Here is a 27,165-nt window from a genome sequence, read left to right on the forward strand (position 1 = left end):
CTATTGATGATATCATTGCTACTCGAGAAATAAAGGCCTCTGCTTTTCTATTGGGCTGCAGCTGGATCTTGGCTTGCTCACAATATTCATTATTAGATGAATAAAAATGTTGATTTTGCTATTTGAGCACTGCCTGCTTGTTATTTTTTCCATGTTAAGTGCAGGTTGGTGTCTGTTTGTTAAAAGACAAAAGAAAATCAATACAAGTGTTGAAAAGGAACCTTGGGTATTCAACTTTGCAAACAAAGTTCTTAAATAAGCACCAAGAAAAGTAGTAATAGAAAAAATATGAGTACCTGACTTAATTACCAGTGCTCACCTGAGGAATATTGCTCTTTCAAATATAAAGGACCAAGTGGAAAAAGCAAAAAACTGTTTTTCCAAGGAAAGTAAAAATGGAATGATCCTATATATTTGCATTTCAGCTATGGTTATATTTTATACCAATATGTCTTCAATTATTCGTTGATACAGAGAAAAATAAAGAGAGAAAAATTAATCCCTCATACTTAAAATTTAAAAAAATAACATGATTTTTGTTTTAGTTGTTGCCAAGATTTATTGAATCACCTGTATAATCTTTCAGCTTCTAGCCTTTGAATATCTCAGAGCATTCATCTGGGCATTCTGAAGATGAAGAAATTTTAAATTATTGATGATCCTCTCAGGAAAAAAAATGGCAAGTCTGCAATCCTATGTTTTGGTGGTTTTCTTCTTTTCCTTTAAGCTAATTCTGCAAAAGAAGTAAAACATAAGGATATATTCCCTGCCTGCTCCTGAATTAAGACACTGATATAAAAATAAACAGCGGAAACAAGTTGGATAGTGAGTCACTGGATTAAGCATAAATTAATTGTTTGGTTCTTCTGAATTAATTTCTATAAATTTCAGGTGGATTTTCTCACTGATTTCTAATTAGTTGTAAGAATATATTTTATATACCTTAATTTATATCACAGTGCAAAAGGCTTAAAAAAATACAGAATCTTCTTAGGTAAGGAGCAAAGCACATCATTCACAGGAGAAAAACTTACCTACAAAAGTAGAATTAATGATGTCTAGTTCCATTTCATGTATAATTTCAAAGTTGCTTGCCAGGACAGAGCTGCCCAGCACAATTAGGCTTTCATGTACTAACGAGAGCAGGAAGGGCTGCCAGCAAAAAAAAAAGAGAAGCCAACCAATCCTGAAATACAAAACATTCTTCTGTGAGGATGAAGAAAGTACATCTAAGGAGGAGTTGGGGAAATAAGAAGTCATTCGTTCATTGACAGCGTTTCACAGGAAATATGCATTAGGGGAGAACAGGGAGAAGGACACCAGCTATTAGATATTGATATTTACCAGTTCTCTGGCTTTCAATTACAGCCTTGTGAACATTTGGATTCTGAAGAGAAGCAAGAGTGTAAAAAAAGAGTCATAAGAGCTACAGTGATGTACCACAAGAAGCTTTAAGCTTCAGCTCTCTTTCCCATTTCTTTATCAATTTTTTGTCCTCCTCCCACTTCCCCAACCTACTTTCTTATAGTATTATGTCATTTAACAGTTGCTATTAAATTCTCAGATGAGAAACGAGTAGGAGAGAAGCGTTTGTACTTCCTATGGATATTTAAATAGGGAGCACCAGAATTTAGAAACCAGCCAGAGAATAGTCCTCTGTAGATTGATGTGGAATCATATAGAGAAGAGAATTTGGGTTTGAAGAGTTTTGTTAACCTCTGTCTTTAAAAAGCTGACACAAAGAGCCACAAAGTTTACTTTTTTGGTGCAAATTAACAAAATTTGTCTATTAGACTCACTGGACACAAAATGGTATCTCAAGGCAAAGTTATTCCTTTACTTCACTGTAAGAAGGAAAGGTATTTATCTGCAGCTGATTTTGCATGGAATAGCCATTACTTTTGGTACTGTAAAACAATGGTTTTGTTAGTGGTTTTGAGCACTCTACAATGCACACAAAAATAACTTTTCCACATCACTTTCAGCCCCAGCCACATTTAGCAGTTTTAGAGGTGCCTTGGTAACATGCCACCAATGTGTACCAAAAAAATGAGAGAAACTGCTGATCCAGAAATCCTTTTCATTCAAGCAATTAGGTACAGTTCTGAGCAAAGCTGTTTGTGTTTATACTCTACATGTTATGCAATTAAAAAAAGAAATCAAAAGCTCTTCGGGACTGTGCTTATTTTTTAATGAAATCAATGTCAGCATCTAGTTACTAATAAGAAACTCTCAATAACAGATCCTTGCAAGAAAGAAAGTTGTTCCAGCTTCAGGCTGATAAAAGGATTATTAGAAAACAGCTCTCTGTGTGAGTGTGCGTAGCCAAATGTTTAAACAATCATGAAAAATAATACTTTGAAATCATTCACCTGAGGCCCATATAAAGAAGACAGCCTGGCCCCACTAAAATCTAAATGTGATGGATTCAGGAGAGAATCTTGAGCGGATGATAATGGCTGTAATAGGGACACCCACTCAAATCATCCTTTTGGAACTCTGGTCATGCTGAGATTTTGGGAGAAGTTTCCAGAGTAGTTTTTTTTTTTGTCTCTGTCACTGTCAACTTGCTGGGATTTTCTGCAGTAGGACCCTGCACTCTGTGCACACTTACTATGTAAAATACCAGCAAAAAGGGTTGACATAATGAGTCGTTACAATTTAAATCTTATTACACAAAGCTTCATTTGAGTCAATACGCACAGTGCAGAACTGCAGGGGTGCATTTCAGCTGGGGAGAGAGGAATGAGGCACACAATTCTCGTTATGGGTAAGAGAAGGGACACAGCCCCTGTCTCCTGTAATCCCCTGGAAGAGACCTGGTGCTTCGTGTTCAAATCACTCCGGGCCGTGGCTGCTCCAGGAAACACTCACAGGAAAATTGCTGCATTCCAGACTTTGAAATTCATCTGATTCAGAATTTTTTTGGAAACGACATTGCATTCACTTAGTGAAAAATATAATTGGCAGTGATGATGACTCCTAATTGCCCCAGGAATAAACGGAGGCTTTCAGAAACTGGGAAGGGCAGGGACACAAACCACACTAGCATGGATGATGTATTTCCTCTCCTGCCATTATCTTTCCAGGGAGACTGCTAAACTTTCTTTTCCTAGGCTCTCCTTGCTGTCCACACAGAAAGAGCTGTTACTGAACCTGGTCCCACCTTTCTTGAATTTTAAGATGTATTTTCAATTATTGCTTTTTCATAAACTATGTGAGCTTGTATGCTTCTGGTTTTAGTTGCTTGTTTTACTAATGGCTTGTTCCAGCTAATTAAAGGAAATCTCCAGGAAATCTCTTTCTTCTGGTAAGTAGGTTGCACAAACAGCTTCAAGGAGAATGCATCCTTCCAGACATAAATCTGTACTTGGAACTGCCAAGTCTGTTTGCACAGGCTGGAGTGCTGTGCTTGTAACTTCAGGTTTATTTCATTATTGTAGATTCATGTGCTGTAAAAAAGAGATATTTATTATTAATTACTGGGGATTTCTGAAAGAGCCTCTTGTAAAATATTCTTAATTATGGACAATGCTGCTGCAGATTAGAACCAGGCATAGATTTACTGGGAATATGTACATAAAAAAGGATTGAATTCCCAAAAAAGTGCATCGTAACTTTCAAGTTAACAAAAGTGATTCTTCTTTTAGTACTTCAGTGCAATTAAGGGATTTGATTAATGAATGTGAACCATCTAATCTTTCCAGCTTTTTCATTTTTCCTAGTTTTTGCAGACAAATTCAGTTTTAATTCAGATAGCTTGCACTGCTTACAGAACTTTACACTTAAAAAAAAATCCAATTATCAGAATGATATTTTGAATAACAACTTTGCATCTGTTGTGAAAGCAGTCTAAATAAAAAAACCCCAGACTTTATTAAAGATGAAAGCTACACAGATCGTGAGTTTGAATTCATTTTCAAATGAACTCAAAAAGCTCTTGCTAAGCCCTCCAAGAGCAGAAAGGTGCAGGTTAGCAGTGCAGTGTTGCCTCTGCAGAATGGAGCATCATCAGGAATTCAGCTTCACTGCTGAGATTTAGCAGAGAAGCAGAAAAACACCCCTTATCCAAGGGGCTTGCAAAGGCACTTTGGAAAAGAGCAGGATTTCCATTGTGTCTGTTCTGGGCTTGCCAGAGGTATTCATCAGCCATTATTGATTTGGAAGGAGGCAGGGCTGGAGTGAGGAGGATTGACCTGAACTCTCCCTTGGCTGAGTTAACTATTGAGGGATCTATTCACATCAGGATGAAGCACTGAAGAGTGACCTACAACGATAGGAAATGTGCATCTCTGTCCCTTTGCTTTACAGTGCGTGTGAAAAAGTCTGCCTTGCTCTTGGGATGGGGTTTTTTCTCCCTCCATTAGCTTTCAGAAACATTATCTTTGCTAAGTTTAGCATTCCTTGATTTTCCTGGGTGATTCTTTAGGGAATTACAGAGCATCACTTTCCTCTGGGATGGTCTGGTAAAGGGATAAGGCAGAAAGAGCTACTTTCTCTTCAAGCTGCAGTCTTGTGAGAAACCGAATGTGGCAAAAGGTATCCATCAGCAGTCTGGCTTGGCTGGGAGTTCTTAGCCAGCCCCTCTTGTCCCCAAATGTCCCAGCATCTCCCCAAGGCATCCCTGTGGTCACTTTTGCCATCCCTTCCTTCCCCCTGTGTGGGTCACTTAAGAGCTGGACACGGTGATCCTTGTGGGTACCTTCCCACACAGAATTTTCTGTGTCTCTGTGACTCTGCTCCTCTTCCAGAGGAATCTGCAATTTGTGATCCCCAGAGACAGGACCATGAGCTAAGTGGGCCCAGGATTGTCCTTGCTGAGGTCTCTCTCCTGGGAAGCAGAGGGCTGGGACCTCCCAGCTCTGTATCCACATGGGCTACGCCTCACCCACCCAGCTTTGCCCTCCATCTCACATCTGCAGTGTCTTCCTGCAGATTTTACAAGTCCAGATTTGGCTCAGTGACAGCCATCTGAAGTGCTTCTGCAAGGAACCTTTCTCTATTCCTCTCTTTGTATCTTTTCCTTTTTTTCTTTCTTCTTTTTATTTTTTCCCCATTTCTGTCACTTTTCAGATAACCTGCCACGTGCCTTCATGGCCTTTCCTCCAACTCGTCATTCCTCATGAGCTACTGATACATCAAGTGCCACCACAGATTAGCTTCTGATCTCAGCTTGTTCAGCTTTTACTGCACTTAGGGACAAACAGATTCATTCTTTGTCTTGTGCTGCTCTTCACAGTCTAAAGGTCCTTTCTACAGACAAGGCCATTTCAGGGTTTTCCTTGCAGTCTTTTTCAGGGAGAAATAAACACCTTTTGCTTATCTGTTGCTCACTCCCTCTTTGTAGCAAAGAAATAAAAGGCATACAAAGGCAAGACCAAGAAGCTACAGTTTTGTAAGCATGTTTTGTGATAGTTTAAAATGAATATGAATTTGGTATTATAATTTGGAGTGTTACCTTTAAAAGCAGATCATTCAGACCTGTCAGCTTCACAAAGAAATGAACAGCAGATAACCTGGAATAAAGAATAAGCATGAAATTCAATGAATCTGAGTAGCTGTCCTGGGTTGCAGTGTATTCTATTACCATCCCCATCAGCTGTTAAAATCAGGTGGGGCAGTGTTTCCTTGCCTCCTTCCCCCCAGACTATCTTGCTGTTAATTGCCCATCATTGTCCTGCCGCCTGACTCAGAGATAACTCCCTCCGGACTATCTTCTGTTAATGAGCCTAATCAACACTCTGCCTCATGACTCGTTACCCCATTGTGAGATGCTCCACCCAGAGGGAGGAACCAAGCATCCCATCGTGGATATAAGCTGAGGCTGAACACCAGAGACACCGGGGCTTCCCACTGGATTTCCAGAGGACAGGAGCTACACAGCCACCATTGGACTTCCTGAGGAAGAGCAGACTGTTTCACTACAGGATCACCACTTCAGAGGACTGCAGCCACCATTCTACCAGACTGCTACCACCACCCTGCCTAACAGGGTGTCAGGTTGTACCTTGACTCTGTCAGTTTGACAGTGTTTTCTTTTACCTTTTTTTTCCTCCTTTTCTTTAATTTCCATTAAATTGTTATTCTGACTTAGTGCCTCCCACTGGTTTGTTTTCAAACTAGCACAGTAGCTTAAGATCTCAAGATCTTTATTTCATTACTTGGGTTACCTTGTCTCAAGGTCTTTATTATTTTAAGACCTTAAAATAACCTAATTTTAAGTATTTCAGTTTTAAGAAATTTACATATAGGAACTTACTTTCCCCGCTTATTGTACTTTACTTCACATGATGGAACTCCAGCTGAAAATGGGAATTTAGTCCCAAGGATCAGACTGAAGTAAATCTGAAGTAAAAGTCCCTCAATGTGCATAATGTTGTTGTCAAGTTTACATTTCAGGGTAAAAAATTAAATAACCAGACAGACCATGCCTCTGAAATTGTTAATCGTGAGAAGGACGGTTGCATACCTACATTTACATGGATTCCTGTGAAGGGAACAAAGGAAATCACAGCCATTCTTTTAATGATTAATCAAACAAAGAAGCCTCTATTAATAATCTGGTTCTTACTGAAAGACACACAGGAAGAGAAATCCAGAACAGTGAAGGATCTGATACATGGCTGACAGTTGTTCTTCCCAAAAATAATTTGCATTGTGACCCTACACAAAGCTCTGATTTCTGAGAGTTTTATTACATTTGATAAACTTCCCATCTTTACTACTGAAATAGACTATAGACTACTTACTGTGTTAAAAAATAAAGTGATCATTGTAGTGAGTTCACCTTCAAATCATCTCATATTTCTTCTCTACTGCCTTTACATTTATGAGTTACAGCATATTGATTTCACTCTTCCCTTGCACTGAGCTTGACTCTCCCTTAATAGACAAAATGACTATTTGCTTTCTATAAATCCTACTATTTGTATTTCTTTTCTTCTCTGAGCTGTAATCTGTGACTTACAATAGGCCACTGCTCAGTGAAATGATGAGGTGCTAGTTCAGCCTAATATTGTTGAAATAACAAAAAAAGTCCAAGTGCCAGTCCGTTGTTACTGGAGCTTTTCTCACGGGTGTTCTTTAAATTATCTGACTTCCCAAGAAGCAGAACAGTGCATTCTATTCACCTGAAACTGCTCAGGTAATTATCTCATGGCACATTTGATTCCCTCACAATGCTCGGTGTTGGCTCTTGTTCCTTGCTCCTGCAGCTCCAATTTCTCACTCCCCTGCTGTAGTGTTGTCTCTTACTCTGAGTTACTCAGGACACTGCATTCATTGCCTCGCTGCCTGGACGTGACATACAGCACTGGGTTGTCATTGCAACACCCTCCATCACATCCTCTTTTCCTTCCAAGATCCTCTCGGCTCTCTGGGGTGGTGGCAGGTTTCTGAGCTGTGACCTGGGAATGCAGTGCAAGCTCTGTTTCTTGCAGGTAACAAGAGAACACGGTCCCTAACATTTCCTGCAAGGGCACACATGTCACCAGAGCCCCAGCAGCTCGTGCCTCCCCCTGGGCCAGCCTGCTCCTTGCCTCGCCTGTTCCCTGTCAAAAGCTTCTGTCATATTTCTCACGGCAGAGGTGGAACTTTGACCATATCCATTTTTCATTAAGGCATCAGGTGAGATATTGGACCTCCATCACTTTTGCCTTTTCTACTCTTGTGTGGAAAGAAAAAAGAATTTCAGGCAGGGTAGAAAGCACTTCACACCATTGAGAAAGATGGGTTTAAAGTAATAATTTAAGACAGAGCTAGATGTAGTTAGCTCATTATTCTTTAAAGCTGCACTCTCTCCATGCTCACCTCAATGTTTAGCCCACAATCCCAGTGAACTGAATTTAGGGTTTTTTTAAAGTAAAATGAAGTACATAAAGGTCAGTCCAAATGGAATTGGTGGGATTTGGCTCCTTTAAAAGGGTTGAAAAGAGGAAGGAAAAGCCTGTTAATAGAGCATATTTTGTTTGCTTCCTTCTCAGCGTGCCATCCATAAATAGCTCCATTCAGATAACACAAGAAAAAAGAGACTTAATTAATGTAATTAATGCTTGTTATTCAGTGTCAAACTGTACTGAATGGGTCCAGCATCTTGGTTTGCCTGTGTTTCTCTTTTCTTCTGCAGAAATTCTATTTTCCACCACTGACTGTCCTCGACCTTTGGTCAGCTTTGCTCTCCTTACAGATTTTACAGTCTTCTTTTGGAGAAATTTCTTCACCAATAGTGAAAACAAGATCAGCACCTGTTTTGGAGAAAACTTTTTAACCCACTGAATAATGAATGCAAAGGGAAAGAGCGCTGAACTTATGAAAAACTTGTAGATCTCATTGGTTTTAATTTTTTTTTCTCATTGCTATGCAACTGAATTAGTATCTATGACATTCCTTTTTTTAACTTGTTTTCAAAAAAAGGTGTTTTGATGAAGTGATAAATGCATCTGCAGTCTGCATAAATATAATAAAGAAAAGACAATTATCAGCTCTCACACCATTAAGATGTATTGGCACTTTTACTAAATTGGAAAGACTTGACCTAACTCCTTAATAATTAGTAAGATTTCTGTAAGTTAGTAAAAATTTCATTTAACAAGAGTAAAATTTTCATTTCCTTCAATTAAAATAGATTTTAGAAATACAGCCTCATGCCTCATACATCAAACTCCAGAGGAGCAATCATCACAATGGCTGGCGGTATAAAAAGCTGGTTTATAACAGACAATTTATTATACAAAACAGTACTGGAAAATCCTACTCTAACAATTTTAATCAGGGGCTAACATTTTAACAGGCCAAAAAGTCTATAAGTCAACCAAGGAACAGAGGAACTGAAAGGAAGGTGCAGTTCCTGCGTGTAGAACAGCTGCTCATTGCCTCATTCTAAAACAGTTTAAAGCTGTGGCTGCTCTGGACCCCCTCCACTAAATGTTAATCCTTCTAATGCAGCTCCCAAGGCATTTTTCAGATGGTCTCCAAACAGGAAAGTGCTCATTGTTGCATAAGGCTGCTGTTGTCTACTACAGGAAAAGCTGTGCTGCAGAATTGCATCTGGTTTTGCTGCACTGAGAATCCCCCCTGTTCCTTGGGCTCCTTCCTTCTCTGGCAGTGGATGTGGAGCAGAGCTTCACCCACCAGCAAAGCAGCCCTGGCATGGGATGGAAATTCTGCACCTGTTGTTCAACACCTCTTTCATTTCACCTCCAGCCCAAACCCACTTGCTACCAGATAAATTCAATTAGCTCTTAGGCGTGGAGTTATGGGAACATGAGAATGCAGGGAACCATCACAAGGGAAAGGAGCTGGTTTGAGTGAAGGTGCTCTCCACCTCTGCCAGTGGGGCAGGAAGGAGGCCTGGCAGCCTGTGTTATCCAGCACACAGATGCAGCACGGCTGAACAGAGCTTTCAGACGGTTTAATCTGGTCTTTGATCATCTCTGAAATAGATCAAGGCAAAACCATTCCTTTCCTCTCTGACAAAAAGAACTTACTGACTTCTCTGTATTAAACATCCCCTCCTGCTCTGAAAATTGGGCTCAGGAATGTCACATACTTACTCCATTTCTCTGTGCTCAGTCTGAAGGCCTGACCTGGGAGAGCTGTGGGGCCAGTCCTGCAGTACCTCATTGAAGAGCTGGAGTAACTGGGGCACGTCCTTCCCGAGCAGGGCAGATGGGATTGATCAAAGAATCCACACAGAATCCTGAAAGGGACTACTGGGAAAGAGCTGAATTGGTTGTGTATCAGTGCAGACGGCCTTTAAAACTAACCAGAGGAATTCTAACAAATGATGCCAGTGGTGAAAGTTGATATTATAAGAATCAATAGATACCTGGTATGAAAAAACAGTGGCGGCTGGAGTACATTCATCAAAGTCCTTGCACGCCCAAGAACAGATAGTGCCATGGTGTATATTAAAGATGGACTAGGGCATAAAAATAGAGTAGCACAAGAAAAGAATCAATTTGGATCAAAATCACTCTCGAAAAGAATGATAAATAGTCACTGAGAGACTACAGGGATTCTATCTCTGTAGTCCAAAAGGTTACCTTAACCAATGATTGATATCTTGATAGTATTTATTACACACAGGCACAAAACCCACCTGCAGTTGTTTGATTTTCTCTCATTGGAGAGAAATGCTACGGGCAGCAGACAGGCCTATGCATGCAGCGCTGTGAAAATTCACAGGGTTCTTCAACAAAAAGGGCCCAAACCCACTCAGGGGGATGTTACTGGAGTCAAAGCTTTGGTAACCAGTGAGGATATTAAATGAGGGATAGAAAAATAACCTTGCTGATGATGGCATCCTGTTTGCTCGTTTTAAATGTAATGAAGAGCAGAGAAAAGAGGGTCCATGATAACATCTCCAGTTCCAAAAGGCAACAAAAAAAAGTAAGGAAATGTTCTTTGAGTTGGTTGTGGGTCTCTCTCTTCCTGCATTCACAGGTTTAATCCCTAAACTGCTTGAAACAAAGCTTCTGGAGAATGCAAAGCACAACATGACCTGTAATGAGGGAGCAGACCTGTTGTCCTGATGCTGTTCCCTGGTTCTTCCCTCCATTTTATGATACCTGGCAGTTTTGAATACCTCTGCCATATGCATGCACAGGTATTCACTTTGGTACCTGAAAATAATTCCTATCACACCTGTGGATGCTAAACACAAATCCTGAGATGGCTTAAAATTCATCAAGTTAAGAGTAGTAGCATGGATACAGCGCATAAATCCATATTTTGACATCCTGAAGACACTGTTAAGCTTTTTGTTATCTTATTAAATTGTATAAGGCTTGCCTTGCAAGGAGTACAGCCAGGATTGATAAATGCTTGGCTTCAGCTACACTCTCCCATTTATTTTCACAATGTCAGACTTAATCCATAACTGCTGTTCAAAGGCAACGGGCAGGAGATGAGGGTGCATCTTGACTCAGCTGGTGGCTGGCTACTGGCAGCCAAAAGCTTCAATAATTTATTATTATTGTTATTCAGACTGCATCTTGACATCATTTATTTTCACTTTTTTATAATCTATTCCCTGAGGATAAACACTTTATAATCACATTATTTAATTAGTTTTTATTCAGTGTCAATTTGCCTAATCTCATTGACCAGAAAGCATGGATTTTTATGGAAAGAGAAAAAAAACAACCCTTAAACCTAACCCCAACCACAGCATCTGGGAAGCACACAGAAGTCATAAATGGAAAACTTGGAATGCTGGAGTTAATATAAAAGTCATCTTTTACTCAGGCTGAACACTGTACAGATATCACTACCCCATGGCCACAGACAAGCTGGATTTATGTTGAATATTTCAAGTGATGGAGGGGGTCTCACACTGGGTTTCGCCTCTGATCAGTCTTTGACTGGAACCTTCTTTATTTTCTGTCTGATATTTAATGCTAGGGACAGGAACAAGTAAAGAAAGCTCTTTTTCTCATGACAGACGCTAAATGTGTTCACCACCCCCAAAAAAAGTGTGTTTTCCTTTGTCTATGGCTGAAAAATTACATGCAAAACCACTTCCTTCAGTGGGCTGCCAGACAGATGTAAATAAAACAACCAAATATGGATTTTGAGTGTCAGTTCTTCCCAGACAGCAGCAATATAAACTCCCTCTCACTGGAGAGCTTTTAGATTAGATTAGACCAGTCTCTTGATAAACAACTCAAAATCACTGGCAGCCACAGAGAATCCCCTTTGCAAGCACAGCTGTAGAGGAGAGAGGAGGAGAGTTGTGTGAGCCAAGAGTTTCCACATTTTCATCAAAATCACACCAAATGGTACCAAGTCATCTGAGCAGGAGGCAGAAAGAGAATCTTGCCTGTTTGAGAGACAGTAAGGTATGCTCTGAGAATATTCAGTCAGTTCCTGAATGATTAATAGGTAGGAAAACAAAAGAAATCAAACCAGACAGAATTTGTCACTTTGCTTCCAAATTATTTCTACCAGTGGCTTGCTCTACTTCTAACTCTGACTGTCAACACTGAATGTGGCACAAGTGCTGTATTCAAGCTTCAGACTAAATATTTTAAAACCTTATTCAAAACAGAAAGATCGCTGATTCTGAGACTTACCACCAGTTTGGTGAAGAGGGATGAGTTGGACTGACTTGCTGTGCCTCTGCAAGAAAACACATGTGGTGGAAAGGACTTCACACTACAGGGGACAGGAGGAAGAGAGAAAACAAAGGGGAAAGGGGAAAAACCATGATCAACACAGACTGCAGAAGGAAAGAATCCATTATTATTATTATTATTATTATTATTATTATTATTGTTATCACTGAGTAGCATAGAAACAAAATGTCCCTGCAGATCACGCTCGGGGTTTGTGTCATCCAGGCAGGTCTGGGGTGATCAGCAGTGTCTGGAGTCCCCACAGATAATTGTGTGTGAACACTTCTGTTCCAGAACCTCTGTATTAGGACTTTCAAAGTAGGTAATAAAACTCCATGGTGTTACCTGGCAGGGACACTTGATGCTTGAAAGCAATTGTTTTTTTAAATTTAACTTCAATCCCTATTTTCATAGAGAATGCACTCACAGTTGTCATCCAAACTTTGATTTTTTTAGGGAGCTTGACAGCTTTTATGGTCCTGTTGGTTCTAAAGGTCACCTGCTCTCCCTCCCTCCCCCCATAATTTGGGCAAAGATCTGATAAGGCTGTTTTCCGCTGCTCTATCCTGAGCTTTGCATAGGCTGGGATAGCTTAGCACCTTGTCAGCTCGACACCTGTATTCACTCCTTTTAGGTAACACAAGATCAATGGCCCTATAACAACATTTTCTCTTACTCTTACTTTTAACATGTCTTGCTGCAAAAGTGCTCCATGGGGGGTATCTGTGTCACTGTGGTTGTATCATAATTTTCCAGCTGCTACACTGCAAGGGGAGGAAGACTCCCAACGCCACAGAGCCTATTTCCCTGTTTTATCAGGTATATTCACAGGGCTTGTTTAATACCAAGACATGTTAAAAGTGAAAATAAAACAAAATAAGTGCTCCTGGATGCTCCTGTTCATCATTAGAATCCATCTGAATTGAAAGGATGCCACTGCATCAAGCAGCTATTTCCTTAATCCCTTGAGTTTTTGAGAAAATCTTATTAACAGGATCTCAATCGGTCCCTTGATTTGGGATGTAAAATAAACATATGCTGATTCTTTAGCAATGTAAATGAATCAAATACAGTGTATTGTGCACATGCACAGAGAGCTTCTTTCTCACCCGCAAGCTGCCAAAAGGCTGCCTCATAGTTTTTTATACGAGTGCTGCTTAATCTGCTCAAAACTGCCAGTGCTGTGGTTCACACCAGTTCTCACAGGTTACTGAGCGTGCAAACCAAAATGAGCTGACCAATGCACCCCCTGTCACCTCCTTACCACCTGGGAGGGGCTGCTGGTGGCTGTCCCTCACTCACCACAAAGCCCCAGGAAACAAAAAGCCTTCCACAGGAACAAGCTCCAGCTGAGGAAGATATTTGCACTTTTTCACAATCTCTGTTAAAATTTTCTGCTTGTGAGAACGAGCCAGGAGGGTTCCAGCACTAACAGGGCTAACAAAGCCCATGCCTGGTTCCAGCTTCAGCAAAAATCCTGTGTGCTCCTTATCTTCACTTAAATAAGGCATTCAACCGCGTTGATTTACGAGCAGTTTTGACCTGCTGGAATTCCCCTCTCTCTAACCAGTTGACAGTTAACCTACCAATTACCCTGGGGGCAGAAGAGCAGCCGTGATCCCAAGAATTTGTTGCGCAAAAGGCTGAATGACCCACTTATGCAGACAGAAAAAACTGAGACAAAATTGAAGGAATTCTGCTGTATGTCAGGAACATCGACTGCCATAAAACACAAGCTCTTTTTCCACCTCACGCTTACTTTTTCATCAGCATAGTTACAGAAGAACTATTCTGAGGTCTGAACCAATTGATAACCACTGCTGCAATACCACTTAAAAAGTTGGTGACACACCAGAGAAATGGAGCAGAGGATAAAGGAGTGTCATCTCTAAGCTGGGAGCAGTGGGGAAGTGTGAAGATCTATTCCCTGTCTACACTCATTTGTGGAGACAGAATGGTTAAAGGAGTCCAAAACTAAGGATTCGCATTCATTACCAGGGAAAAGAAGGGGGGAAAGAATTTTCTCTTTACTTCTTTTGATTTCAGGAGTGATTAGGTTCACTTGCATCACTTAAATTGCTCGGTAAGTGTTCTATCTCTCTCCTTACAATAAAAGGGATAATATATTTCATTGTAGCATTTTCACTCAAAAGAGATTGCAATCATAAAGAACCAGGAGAAGGGGGGCAAGGTGGTATTCTGAGGGTATGACGATGTTTTAAGAGTTCTTTCGCTTTCTGTCTGAAAGCACTCTATCACCCCTCTCCACAGGCTGTAAATAAGAGAGCTGCTTCTCCTGAAAAACAGCATTAGTGGTCATTATAGGGTTCTTTTCAGGCTCTATTATGCTCTGCTGGACTACTGAACACAACTCATCAGGACGTTCCTCAGTAACATCAGCCCGAGTTAAATCTCACTGCAGACCCTAGTGTGCTGTCACAGATGAGAGCAGCTTTAGGAACAGCCCTGTGCAGCCACCAGCAGCAGAAAAGCTCCCTGAGACTGGAAACCACTTGGCCTCAGCGTGGCAGCGTCAGAAACACCCAAAGCTGCGGGAGAACTTTTCTGCAGAGCTTCCTGCTGGCCTCTGGAACGCTCTGCATGCCCAGGGTGGGGCATGGCAGCACCAGCAGCTGCCAGAGCTCTGGTTGCACCTCTCACCTGCAGCCTGGCCCTGGCACTGCCCCAGGGGAGCACGGAAAAGCACGGAATTATTGAGCTTTTCACTGTGGCAGCACTAACAAGCCTGGAATAATAACCTGTAGAAAGAAAAGGTGGAAATTAATTGAGGAAATGGCTAATATTAGAAATACATAAAGGTTGACATTTTGACCTGCTCGTAAGGCAGATCTGCAGGATCTTAGCATCAGCTGAGGCTGCTCCCATCCCAGAGCTGGAATGAAGGAAAAATTGGGGAATAAAACCTTATGTCCTGATTAAATATTCTTCTCTCTGTGACACCTGTCCCAACTTATTTTTAGAAGAGCATAAAAATAGGGAAAACAGATTTAAATATGCTGTTTTGTAACAGAACCCTTTTGTAGGAGAGTATTTGCAACAAACCCCCAGTGCAAGCTGAGAAGGAGACAACACACATTAAAATTGTTTTCTCTTATTCATGAGTGACAACTTCAGCTGCTCCTTAACGTGCTCTGACCTCCCAGCAGAAATATGAAGGGGCCAAACAGGAAATAATTATTCTCAGAGCCACCAGTACTTTGAAAATCAAACCTCCAGACACAGAGGAGAGGTCTTAGCATTTAATAACCTTTAATTGGTTCCCCCTCACTATCTGTTGGCTCTTCCCGAACCTGCAGCCCCTCTCTTTGTTGGCTGTGACACAGATGGAGCCTCTTTCATGCAATTGGTGCTCATGGCTGCACACCAGATATCACTTTATGTTACTGTATTGCTGAGCCTGGGAACATTGTTTGAAGAAAGGAGATATCCCATGTTAGAAAGGTTTATTTTAGGATTTCAAGGACACAGGCTGTCATTAATCCATCGTGCACATATGTTCTATCTACATGAACAAACATTTTGTGATACTCACCAGTCTCAGACACAGGATCTGACTTCTTCAATAAGTTACAAATTCAGATTTTGATCTTAGCTTCAGGCTCTGCCCAGGGAACACCGAATCTATCTTATTAACTTCATTATATTACAAGGTTGGATTTCTTTATTTTTCTGAAACCAGGAGGAGAGAACAATAATATTGTGCCTCCAATATCTGCACTAAATGTTTTTAGATATGGCTTGGGACAATAGACATGTTGTCTACTGTACCTGTTAGGCAAAATATAAACATATCTGGCATTATTTTACAGAAAAATAAAATGAATTATCATGGCAACAATGATTTGGAAGATTCAAAGTATAAATTTTACTTCCAAGGAGCCATTTATTCCTGCCATCAATTCGTCACCCATTTCCCTGACTCAGGTGCTAAGCCTAGAAAAGCACATGGAGTGTGTAATTTGTAACAGATCAATAACCATTGTCCTGGCTGCTCATTTCAGAAATCAGTGGGCATAAGGGCAGTCTTTGAGCCATAAGGATGCCTCCACTCAGCTGTCAGCATTGTCAATCAAGGGTTGCAACCAGAGCTCCAAACTACATCAGATGTAAGTGAAACCAGAACCAGGCCCCCACATTCCAGCACTGTTGTTTTTAAAGTTATGCAATAGCACCAATTTTGCAGTGTATGGCAAAGGCCAACAGATAAAATATTTGGAACTTTTACTCATGAATATATTTAATTTGCTCCTGTGAGTGATTTCGATTACATTTCACAAAATACATGGCTGCTCCTCGTTTTGCAATTAAAGATTTCTAATAATACAGTCAAACCTTCTTAATCATTGTTCATTCTACCATAAAGTAAAGCTTGCTGTGTTTAAAGAGAACCAAGTCATCTTAACAGCATCCCTTTTTGTTCCTTTTTATTTTATGAGATTAGAATACTTAATAACCTTTGCCATATCTGGCTGCAGTGCAAGCGTGAAGAGTAAAACTTGCACAGTGGATTATATGGCTGGGACAAAACTCAGTTTTGTAATTAGGTTTGGTTCTGTTGCTTAGGTTTGCAGAAAAAGTCAAAATTAATGGTTCTTTGCCCAAGATTCCCCTGCAGAGTCACATATAATAATTAGAGACAGGCATATCATATGAATATTTGCCACAACCATTGATTTATTTTTTCCTTGCTAAAACCCCATCATTTTTGAGGAAAATAAATAGAAATGCTCAGTGCCTAAGCAGTCGTCATTTTAATTGCCAATAATTAAGACACTAAAAGAGTCTTGGAACACTCACAGACCCTTACACTCATTCTTATACAAAAACTTAACTTGAGCTAGTCTCAGATGCTTAAAGTCCAGAGCTGGTGCTGCAGCACCTTCAGAGCTGTGCTGCAGAATAGTCTTGGGACAGATCAGTGAGACTTTACAGATTCCCCACTAACCCCTCAAAACTGAGCATGGAATTCTCTTTAACAGAAGCTTCATTTTCATTCAAAAGAAAAATGTGTTCAGGCAAGTTGATGGAGAAATGAACCAATTTGAATGTATTGAAGTTCTTCGCCGTGCTACAGTGCTTTTTAAATGGTGTCTAAACAGTTGGTCACAGATTTATTTATGTTTCCGTGTAAAGAAAGAAAATATTGTCATTTTCTATACGGGAAACAGTTTCCCTAATTATTTGGCTCCTTCTTCTACTACATAAACAGCAATTTGTACCCCTCTCCTTCAACTGGCTGCAATTAACAGCTACATTGCAATAAGCAGATTATGTTAATTAAAAACTCAAAACTATGTAAACAATGGGAAAGCTGACTAGCCATTTTCTATTTTTGCCAACTGGGAGGAACACAAGAGAAATTAGTACCAAGCTTAATTTTGCTGTTTATAATTCAACTTATTTGTAACAAATTACAGCATTTTAAAAGTATTTTTAAACAATTTCCTGTATTTCTCCACACTATTTGAACCACATCCCACTTGACAAGTTTACAGCTGTACAAATTGAGGGGAAAAAGGAATTAAAAAAAAAAAAATCTAAAAAGGTGTTAAGGGAAGAGATTTGCACACATCATCACCAAAGTGGAATATTAAACACAAATTCCCTACCTTGCCTGAGTCACACTCTCAAAAAGTCATAGCCAAGGACAAAAGTGTAACTTAGTTCTGCTTCTTCGGCAAAAAATGTGAGCAAACTGCAGCAACAAACATTACCCAGCTGATGCCAATAAATTGTGAAGTTTTCCCATGTTGCCACAATTTCACAGAATTTTGGGTTTGTCCTTCCCTTTCCAGACCAGGGTTGTTTGAGGAGGTGGGAGGCAATGGTGGAACTGTTAAATATTTTTGTTTCCAGTGCTCCTTTCTGGCCATGGAATTGTATTCGATGGACAACTCTTGGACTTTCTGTCCAAGATGTCCAAGAGTTGGACTTTGATGATCTCTGTAGATCCCTTCCAGCTCCGGATGTTCTAGGATACCTCTCCTTCCCACACACTGAGGGGATGTCACCACCAAGGGAAATAGAAGCACAGAGAGGCTGTGTATAGAGAGATTTATTGACTGGAAACTTGCCCTTGACCAGACTTTGGGGAAAAAGAAACAGAATAAAGGATTATAGCCCTTCTTCACTTTTATCCAGGAAATACTCCAAGCTCTTGAGAGAGAGAGCACATTTCCTTCCCCAGCTTTGCATGGCTAGAGATTGCTGATTGAGCACAAGGAGAACACCAGAGTGGGGAATGGTCACAGCTCCAGCTGAGGTGTTGGACAGTTTCCAGGGGGTTTTCCAAAGACTGTGTAGAAAAGGAAGATGACACAACACATGGAAGAGCTCGCTCAGTCTGCGACAGACTTTCAGAGTGGCCCATATAAAAATACCAGTTCAGTGCATGGTTTCAATTACAGCCCTGAACCAAACTGCTTTCGAAAATGGGAATCGTCTCAGAAGATGCAAAAGTTGCTGATGGGTGCATTATTCACAGCCCCTTAGGAGGCCACGTAACACTCAGTGCACAGCAACAAACAGGAGCAGGGGAAGTTTGAGGAGGACGGCATTTAGAGGCACCCTCCACGTCGTTAGAATCTGCACCTCCTGTCTTCGAGTCGTTTACAGAGAGGCAGAGTGCTGGGGAGCTTCATGGATATTATGTTGGAAAAGACATTTCCTCTGTTTTAAGGGCAACACTGATTTCCCATCTCCTGCTCCCCGCAGAGCTCACGGCCGGTGGGAGGGCTGCTCGAAATAAAAGTACAGTTGATCATTTCGCTTTCTGTATTTCCCCTGTTTTCCTTTTGGAGACACGAACTTTAAATGAGCTGCTGTAAAAGCTTCTCAGGGTCAAAATAGAGGAAATCACATCCACCACAGAGACAGGCACTGCAAAAAACCCTAATATGACCATTATGTTCAACTCAGCAGCCTTTTTCCTGTTGGTAGGGTTTCAATACAAGTTTAGCATCAAGCCAGGCTGTCAACAGCAATGAAATCTATTTCTGTGACATTGAAAGAGCTCTTGATGAAAGTCAATCAGTTTAGGGAATGTGTTTTGTTGTTTTTTGGGGTTTTTTTTTTAATAGCACCTGGAAAGAAGACAGGAGAAGAGTTGGGTTTTAACAGAATTGCTGCTCTTAGTTTCAACGAGGTGAGGAATACGACTAAGTAAACCCATTTATTCTACAAGCAGCACATGTAGTGTTTGATGGGAACAGCAACATTTCCGTCTGACCATTTTCTCAGAGCCTTGTTTCTTACCAGAGTTAACCCTTTTGCCAGGTCTTTTATTCTGAAATTATTGGAAGGGTTTAGATCTTGTTGTGGCTCTTTTTCTGGGTCAACACAGAGCTCCTGGCTTAAACAACTTTAGTTTTCATACTATAGAAGGAAGGGTAATCCTGACCCTGCCACTGAGCCCAGGACTCGAGGTCACAGCTCTTTTCAAGCTCAGAAAGAATTCACTTTCTGAAGTCTCTTCACCTCAGAACGGGATGATGATGATAGTGAGGATTATGACGCCATTCATTTTATTAAGAATCATTGTATAAAGCCAAGTGGTGGACTGTGGGAATATTGCAGTTTCAGACAATGGCTGTGATGGGGAGTTTTTGTTTTCTTGTTAAAACACAACATAGGGAATTATATTGAAGCAACGTAAAAGGTGATTTCAGAGGGAGGCACATAAAAGTGACAAAATAGCGCCGTCCATATTTCATTGTCTCTGTCATGGGAATTATTGCTGTATTAAATCATCATCCATTGTTTTTCCTTTTGGTCTCCTGACTCAGTGCCCGGAGTGAGAAGCCTGCTCAGTACAGCTGAAACCCTGTTCCTGCTGCCCAGCCCACTGAGACACCCTCAGAGCAATGGCGTTCCAGAAGCTCCTCAGGGAGTGCAACATTTTCTCGTTTGTGGAAAAGATTTTGTTGTTTTTGAGGTTTGGGATAAAGAAGGGTTGGCAGAGAATCACAACCATCGCTGTTTTCCTCCCACTCCCATTCGCTGCCCCAGCAGGGGCGATGAAGAAATCCAGGGAGATGTGCAAAGCTCACCTTCAGTGTGACAGCCCTGAGTGACCAGAATTTTGAGCTGACAAGGACATAAACCCTTGTAAGTGAAGTGTGTTATTGATTTGTATGCAGCTACAGTGCAGAGATCAGGGGAAGTTCAAGGCTATACAGTGTCATTAAATTCCTCTCAGATTAGGGAAAAAAAAATCTAATTACTCTCATTGAGGTACACAAAATGAAAAATCTATTTCAGCATTTTGAATTTAAAATTGATCAATTCCTTTGTACCATTTACCTCTTGAACTGATGGAGGCTTTGATACATTGTGTAAAGAACAATTATATTTTAGAATAAATTAAAAGCAAACATATTGTTTGTAAAACTGAACCACAGATGTTCTCTTCTTGTGGGTATTTTAAAATAAGTAAAATCAAGATCGTAACTCAAAAAGACGCACAAGAAAAAAATTATTATTTAAAGTGCTCTCATTACTGTTAATACAGATGAGCCAGGAGTGATTCACCCTCAGAGGAATCATCCCTCATTTTATTTTTAGTAATTTTCAGGCTGATATTTTTAGTAATTTTCAGGCTGAGTCCAAGGTTCTTTGCAGCCCCAGGAAGGTCTGAATGGTCTGATGGTTCATTTTTGCTCTGCTCATTGGTATTAGTATTTTATCCACCACTTGCCTTATAATCAATGCTTTAAAAAATATGCATTCTAAGTATGCAGAAACTAATTAATTCCACTTGATTTTCAGAGTCTTAGGCCTATTTAAAATAATCTCATCTGCTTGATACAAATAAGCCTTGTTTAGCCCTTCCTTTCCCCAAGTTTGATTCAGCTCTTCCCCATTGTTATGGCAGACCTTTCAAAATGTGTTTGATCAGACATCCTTTCTGCCTGATGTCCTGTGCCAGTGATTGACAAGAGTCCTTTGTGAGCAAGCATTTCAGTAATGATGTACAGACTTGTTAGGGAGCTGCTGTGTCAAGAAGAGAAATGAACAATAAATTAGAATAAAATGGAATTGCATTTGAAACTTGGCTGGAGGATTTTGCATTTGTGAGGACAAAGGACATTTGACAATCTGAGTCATCTTGCAGCTTTGCCTGTAGCAACTGTCAAATTAGTTCTTAATGCTACAGGGAAAGGGATTGAGTCACAGCATCGCTTAAAGTTAAGAGGCTCATCAGTAAATCACTGGCAATATTAACAATTATGAGCTGCACATTAATATGGCAAAACACTCTGAATATTATACTTACAACAGAAAGCCAAGAGGTGAACATAATTTTGCTTCCAGATCCCTGTGCCTTCTCCCAGTAACTACAGCTTTAAATTGGGGTAGGCAGAGCAAAAAGAAGTGAGTCGATTCAAGATCTTTCAAACTACGTGTCCTCAAAATGATGTAATAAGAAGAAAATCAAGGGCTAAATCTGGATTTAGCAAGGTATAAAAGTGAGGTGAGGAAGAGAAGTGCTTACCTGCATATAAATTCAAGATTCACATGCTTGTCTGTCATCCCTAAACTTACACTTAGCAGGATCCTGCAGCACTCCTCCCTCCTCCCAGGCACCTCTGGCTCCATCCCTTCCCGGCAGCAGCTGGAAGCTGTGCCCAGATTCCACAGTGGCTGCATTCCCACCATCCCACGGCTCAGATAACTCGGGGAGATCATGTGCCCACGCTGGGGATGGGGAAGGGCTGTGTCACGTACTCCAATTCCAGTCCACTCTAAGAGAAAAACATCAGTTTTCTGTTATTTATATTAGAGAACGATATTGTTTTTCCAATTTCCTCATGCGCACAAGAAACTCTCAGAGTGTTACACTATTTTGCTGCCAGTTTAGTTTAAGTTGTTTTCCAAAGCACAGTCCCTTTGGAGGATTTGGGTCAGCGGGTGCCCTGGTGTTAGAAAGGCTCACAGAGAATCATTGGATTTGAGCTGTTTTGAAAAATATGGTGTAAGTTCAGGCACAATCATTTCATGAATCATTTTATAGAGTGGCTTTCAAGGAAACAAGAGAATGCCCATGTTTGATTTGTAAGATTGAAGATAAGACTTAACTGCCCCATATGATGATCAGCGTAATTTCATCCCTTTCAAAATCCCCGTGGGCCTGGCTCAATGTGCTCTATGACATTATAAGGAATCCATTGTGCCAGGCTCTCCACCACTTTTCAAAGGCACAACTGCACAATTCTGCCATTTTCTGGCATGAAAGGGGTCAGAGGGGAACAGAATTAGATATGTTGTGGGAATGGCCTGAGGTACGATTGCATTGACAGCTCATAATGACACTCTAGGACACCTTCCCTCACAAGATGCACGGGTCTCTCGCTCAGCAGGCTCTGCCCTTTCAAGTGCTTGCACACCGTAATGAAGTCCCGTTGCACCGACAAAAGCAGGATGATGAGCACATTCACCACCTGAAGGGTCTCTTAAAAGTGACACCAGAGAAAGAAATTTCCTGAGCTCTGCAAACACTGCACTAATGAAACATCGAGTGGGATTGGTTGGTCAAAATTCATCCAAAAAAACCCCCAAAAGACAAACCCATAAAACCTCACAAGGCAAGCAAAGAAATTAACTACTATGTGGAACTCCACTGATGCATATTTTTAAAGGACTGTTTCATGCACCCCAGCTCCTACATTGATCAGAGATGTCTTTTTACTCACCAAATTCTTTGCCTGGCGCACAAAAATGTGATCACAGGGTTTTTTTGATAAGGTTTTTTTGTTCAGTTTTGTTCTGTTTTTCTTGGATTTTTTTCTGTGAGAATATTTATCTACTTCTAGGCAAAATCTCTAACAAGGTCTGAGAAAATAACTCACTGCATAGAAAATAATTTCCTTCTCTTCTTCAGAAAAAGTCAAATAGGTCTAAGATACTCATTTCTGAATACCAACATCCATGCTTGAAAACACCTGCCACCTACCTCCTATGTTGGCAAAGACATCAAACTCAATCCACAGCCAGGAATTTTATCTTTCTTTTTGTCTTTTCCAAAAGAATCCCAAAGAACTCAGGTAGTGCTGGTAAATCAACCTGCAAGAGCTAACAAGGGTCTAAAACCTAAACTCCAGAAATGAGTAAACTGAGGAAGATCAGCAACAATGTGGAGACAAATCCCTAGAGAAAGGGAAGCATGGATCTAGTTTTCTCAACATCTTCTTTTTTGTTTGCAAGTGGAACATTCCCTTTTTCTTGGACTTTTTTATGTGGATTAATGAGCCAGGGCTCTTCTGCAACTAGAAACAGGTTAAGCACCCGAGAGGAGTTCAGAAGAAAAACCAACTGAACAAATAAAGAATAAAAAAAAAATCAAAACAGAAAAAGAGTAATTAAAATAATTTGTTTCTCTTGTACTAAAAACCCTGAGGAAAGGAATCAAGCTTTATACACTAGCTTGATGTAGGGCCTTTTCTCTTTCCAGGGAAAATATCAATGAAAAACACCCTGAGGGACAAAAAAATGGATGATCTGAGTTTAATGAAGGTTGACAATGACTATTATTGATGTCCTTATCCCAAATGACAAGAGGTTTAGGAGACTTTTATAACATATTGACACTGTACTGGTTCAAATGCTCTTTTTTTTTCTTTCCTTTTTTTTTTTTTTAAAGCTAATGTGCTGTCTGCTTCAGGGGAACTATTGGAGAACTTGATGTGCAGAATGACATTTGTCACCCTTTGTTCCCCAGCTCAGAGCACTTTCTTCCCATTAGATATCCCTCAGACTGAATAACAGCTGCCTTAACACGAATTATCCTCTGCCCATCAATTTGAATTTCAAGACAAAAAACAAAGGCAAATCTCAAGTGGAGGAAGAATGTTTCAAAATTAAGTTCTGCCCTACCGTCCTTCTACCTGCTTACTTTTGTGAGGGTGTGAATTAGGACGTTAGGACTCAAGAAAAATGGGAAGTAGGGTATTTCCACACCAACATGATGCAGAGTGTAAATTGGTATCAAGTATTCTTCGAAACACATCATCAATTTACGTTGTACAAATTCAGTAAACACTTATAAGGAAGGTAAGAAATTTGGGAAAAATGAACATTTTCATCTGCAGGTATTGAGTGTGTCCTCAAGAGGTCCTCTCACATAAAGTCATCTCACAAAAAGTTGGCTCAGTTGACTCAGATGAAATCCTCCCACGCTGCCCCTGCAATCCTCTCCAAAAAATATTCAAGTGTGTGCTCCTTATGAACAATACTTGCCATATGTAAAAAGTAGATTACAACTACAGTCACTCACTCCAAAATTTTGTCAGTCTTGAGACATCAGATTTATTAAAAACCATTTTGAAATATTTCTGACTTCTCCAGGTGTCAAGCACTTAAAAGAAATGCTTAAAACACAATGTCAAGCTTTTTATCTACCACTAGACACATTGCAAATGTTTTCTTAAAAAGGGAATAATCACACAATTCCTGAAGCTTAAATATAAGCAAGGCAAACCTGAAGTGCAATTGTACAGCCAGGTAACACTGTACTTGTGTGCAGTGTAACATATTCATAAGTCATTAGCAGTATCTGAAAGTAGAAGCTCTCCAGCTCATTAGTATTAAAGCCTGGAAAATGAGATTTTATTAAACAAATTTATCTTTGCATAAACCAAATTCTGCCTCTGCACTGCCTGTGACAGGCAGCTTCAGTCATCTTTAAGACACAAAGTTCTCCCTCACCCTATTTTTCATTTTAATAACAAAACTATTTCTACAAAAGAAACCCTAATCAGGAAAAGAAATAAAAGAGTGCAGTAAAATCAGTACAACAAAAATGTTTGGCTTTACTATATATTTTTGGTCAATACCAAGACCCGCACTTGCATGTATAGAAGACCAGAACATTACTGTTTATTTTAAAGGGAAGGCTCATTAAGGGTAAAATGTGCAGATCAGAAACAGTCTGCATCATAAAACATTGACCAAGTTAAACATATGTACACCTCAGGGTGGATACCTTGCAAAAATAATTCCTTTCCATGTAAAAAATTCTTTAGATCTTTTCTTTGAAATAAGACAGGACTCAAAATATGTCTGAGAATCTCATGGCAGAGATACAACTTGGGAAACAGCTGTAAGAACTCCACTCTATTTATCCAAGTTGAAAATCTCTTTAAAAAAGAAACCCCCAATCATTTTTTCATATTGAAGAGTTCCTTGTGCTGAGGTTCTAGACCCTGTTTGTCCTAAAATGAGTTTTCCTAGCAATGCCCTCTCCTGTTCCTGCTGGCTGGGCTGACTACAGACTCCTTTAGAAAACTGAAGAGCAGGAAAAAGTGTGTGAAATGATTACAGGGAGCAAAGATCTCTCTAGAACCTTTAGATAATCAAAACAAAGTCCACTAATTCAAAAACCATCACCTGTAAAATGAGTTTTCTTCACTCTCACAGACCATAATGACTAAACTTTCAAGAAAGGAAGTGTCCCTCAAATGAGGGAGAGAAGACGTGTGGAGCAAGGAAACAAGATTGGCCAGGCAATAAATCTGTCTATTAATTTAGTACTTAATGTACCTTGTCTTTAGGTTGTAAAAAGGTTTTCATTGATCTTTGGCTATTACACTTCACCTGTTGTTTAAAGAGTGGTGCTATACCTGTTTACCAGCAAATTTGTGCCGTGTTATAGAGTGACTGTCCAGTTCAGCATCTTGATACCAAGTTTCCAGCATGCTTAGGCAAGTAATTCAAAAAAAACAATTGCTGGATGCAGTTCTTTATTTCCACTAAAGCTGTACAGAAATTGCAGGCAGTGTGGAAGTAGCCAAGAGTTATGAACTGTCAGCATGCTGATAGGAAAGTAAACAATGTAAAAGTGAAGCCAGCATTTGAGTCTCACAGCATGGTACAGTGCTGTAATGGTTTCAATCATAAGCCAAATGATTGTTATTATAGAGATAGTGAATGTCATGCTTACAGAAAAATTGTGCAGGTTAAAAATGACTGCCATTAAAAAGATAAGTCTCACAGGGGGAAGGGACCTCAAGCCAGTAAACAGACAAAATGCATTACAGAGAAAAAAAAAAAGCAGGACAGAAAAGGGAAGTCTTTTCTAATTACCAGATTCAGCTATCATTTATAGTACTCTTTATTACCAGGAAAAGACTGGAAGAGACAGATACAGGGGCAGTAGACTCAATTATTTTTTTTAAGGCAACAGAATCCCAGTTAAATTTAAAGGCATGGCATCTAAAATATGCATATCTGAAGAGATAGCCTGGGTCTTTGTAGGGAAGACTTTGGCCTTGGTGAGAATTTTGCATGTAAACGACATTATTATATAAATGTCAAAATAAATAAAAAAGAAAGCTGAGGCTGACCTATAGAAACTTGGAGAATCGTTTTGCTCTGCCACTAGCACAGAGGTGTGTTCCTCATCACAAAAGAAGAGGAAAACTGCACAACCCTCCTGCCTGTTACACCCAGAGTAAGTCACCAGGAAAGGAAATCTCTCTCAATCCATCACTTATCAAGGAACCTTTTCAGCTTATTGTCCAGAAGGCCACAAATGGGAGACTCCCTCCATGTGAAAAATCCAAGCTTACTTTTCAGTGTTCTCCCAGCACATTTGAAAAATAAAAAAACAATAATGTATTTTGGGGTTTTATTTAAGTTATTGCTGATAGAGGATCTACAAAATTGTTTAGAAAATTTTTCCTGTAGTGGCTTATTCAGCATGTAACATGAGATAAAGATGTTGTGAATAATCTGCTTTGCACAATGCATGGAAGGTCTCACTGGTCTTGTGATCACCATCTCCTTCCAGCCACAAATACGAATTTAGGACAAAGTTCTGATCTGGTTTTTGAGCACACATTTATTTCTGTGCTGTGCTATCAAATGTTCTTGAGGACATTCTACCCAGTGTTGTAAGCTCTCTCAGAATGGAAATCTCAGTCTACACATTTCCTGGTGAGAGCCAGCTTTGTTTCCAGTAGAGCTGATGCTCAGACTGAATTTGTTGCCCTTACAGCCACACAGTGGCTTTTCTGAGTTTCCAGGGTGTCAC

The 27,165-nt window shown here is 40.1% G+C and overlaps 1 long non-coding RNA gene across 1 annotated transcript; it reads right to left on the reverse strand.

Moving 5' to 3' along the window:
• Positions 1-693: 693 nt before the first annotated feature.
• LOC121665275 lies at positions 694-21,874 on the reverse strand. Its single transcript, XR_006016305.1, has 5 exons — positions 21,631-21,874; positions 14,778-14,875; positions 12,075-12,156; positions 1,035-3,452; positions 694-733 (listed from the first exon to the last, which is right to left on the reverse strand). It is a non-coding gene; the product is annotated as an uncharacterized LOC121665275 (long non-coding RNA).
• Between the last annotated feature and the right edge of the window lie 5,291 nt (positions 21,875-27,165).

The sequence above is a fragment of the Corvus kubaryi genome, unplaced genomic scaffold, assembly GCF_017639235.1.
Source record: "Corvus kubaryi isolate FWS band 111438036 unplaced genomic scaffold, C.kubaryi_AGA036_p1.0 37322, whole genome shotgun sequence".
NCBI classification, from domain to species: domain Eukaryota; kingdom Metazoa; phylum Chordata; class Aves; order Passeriformes; family Corvidae; genus Corvus; species Corvus kubaryi.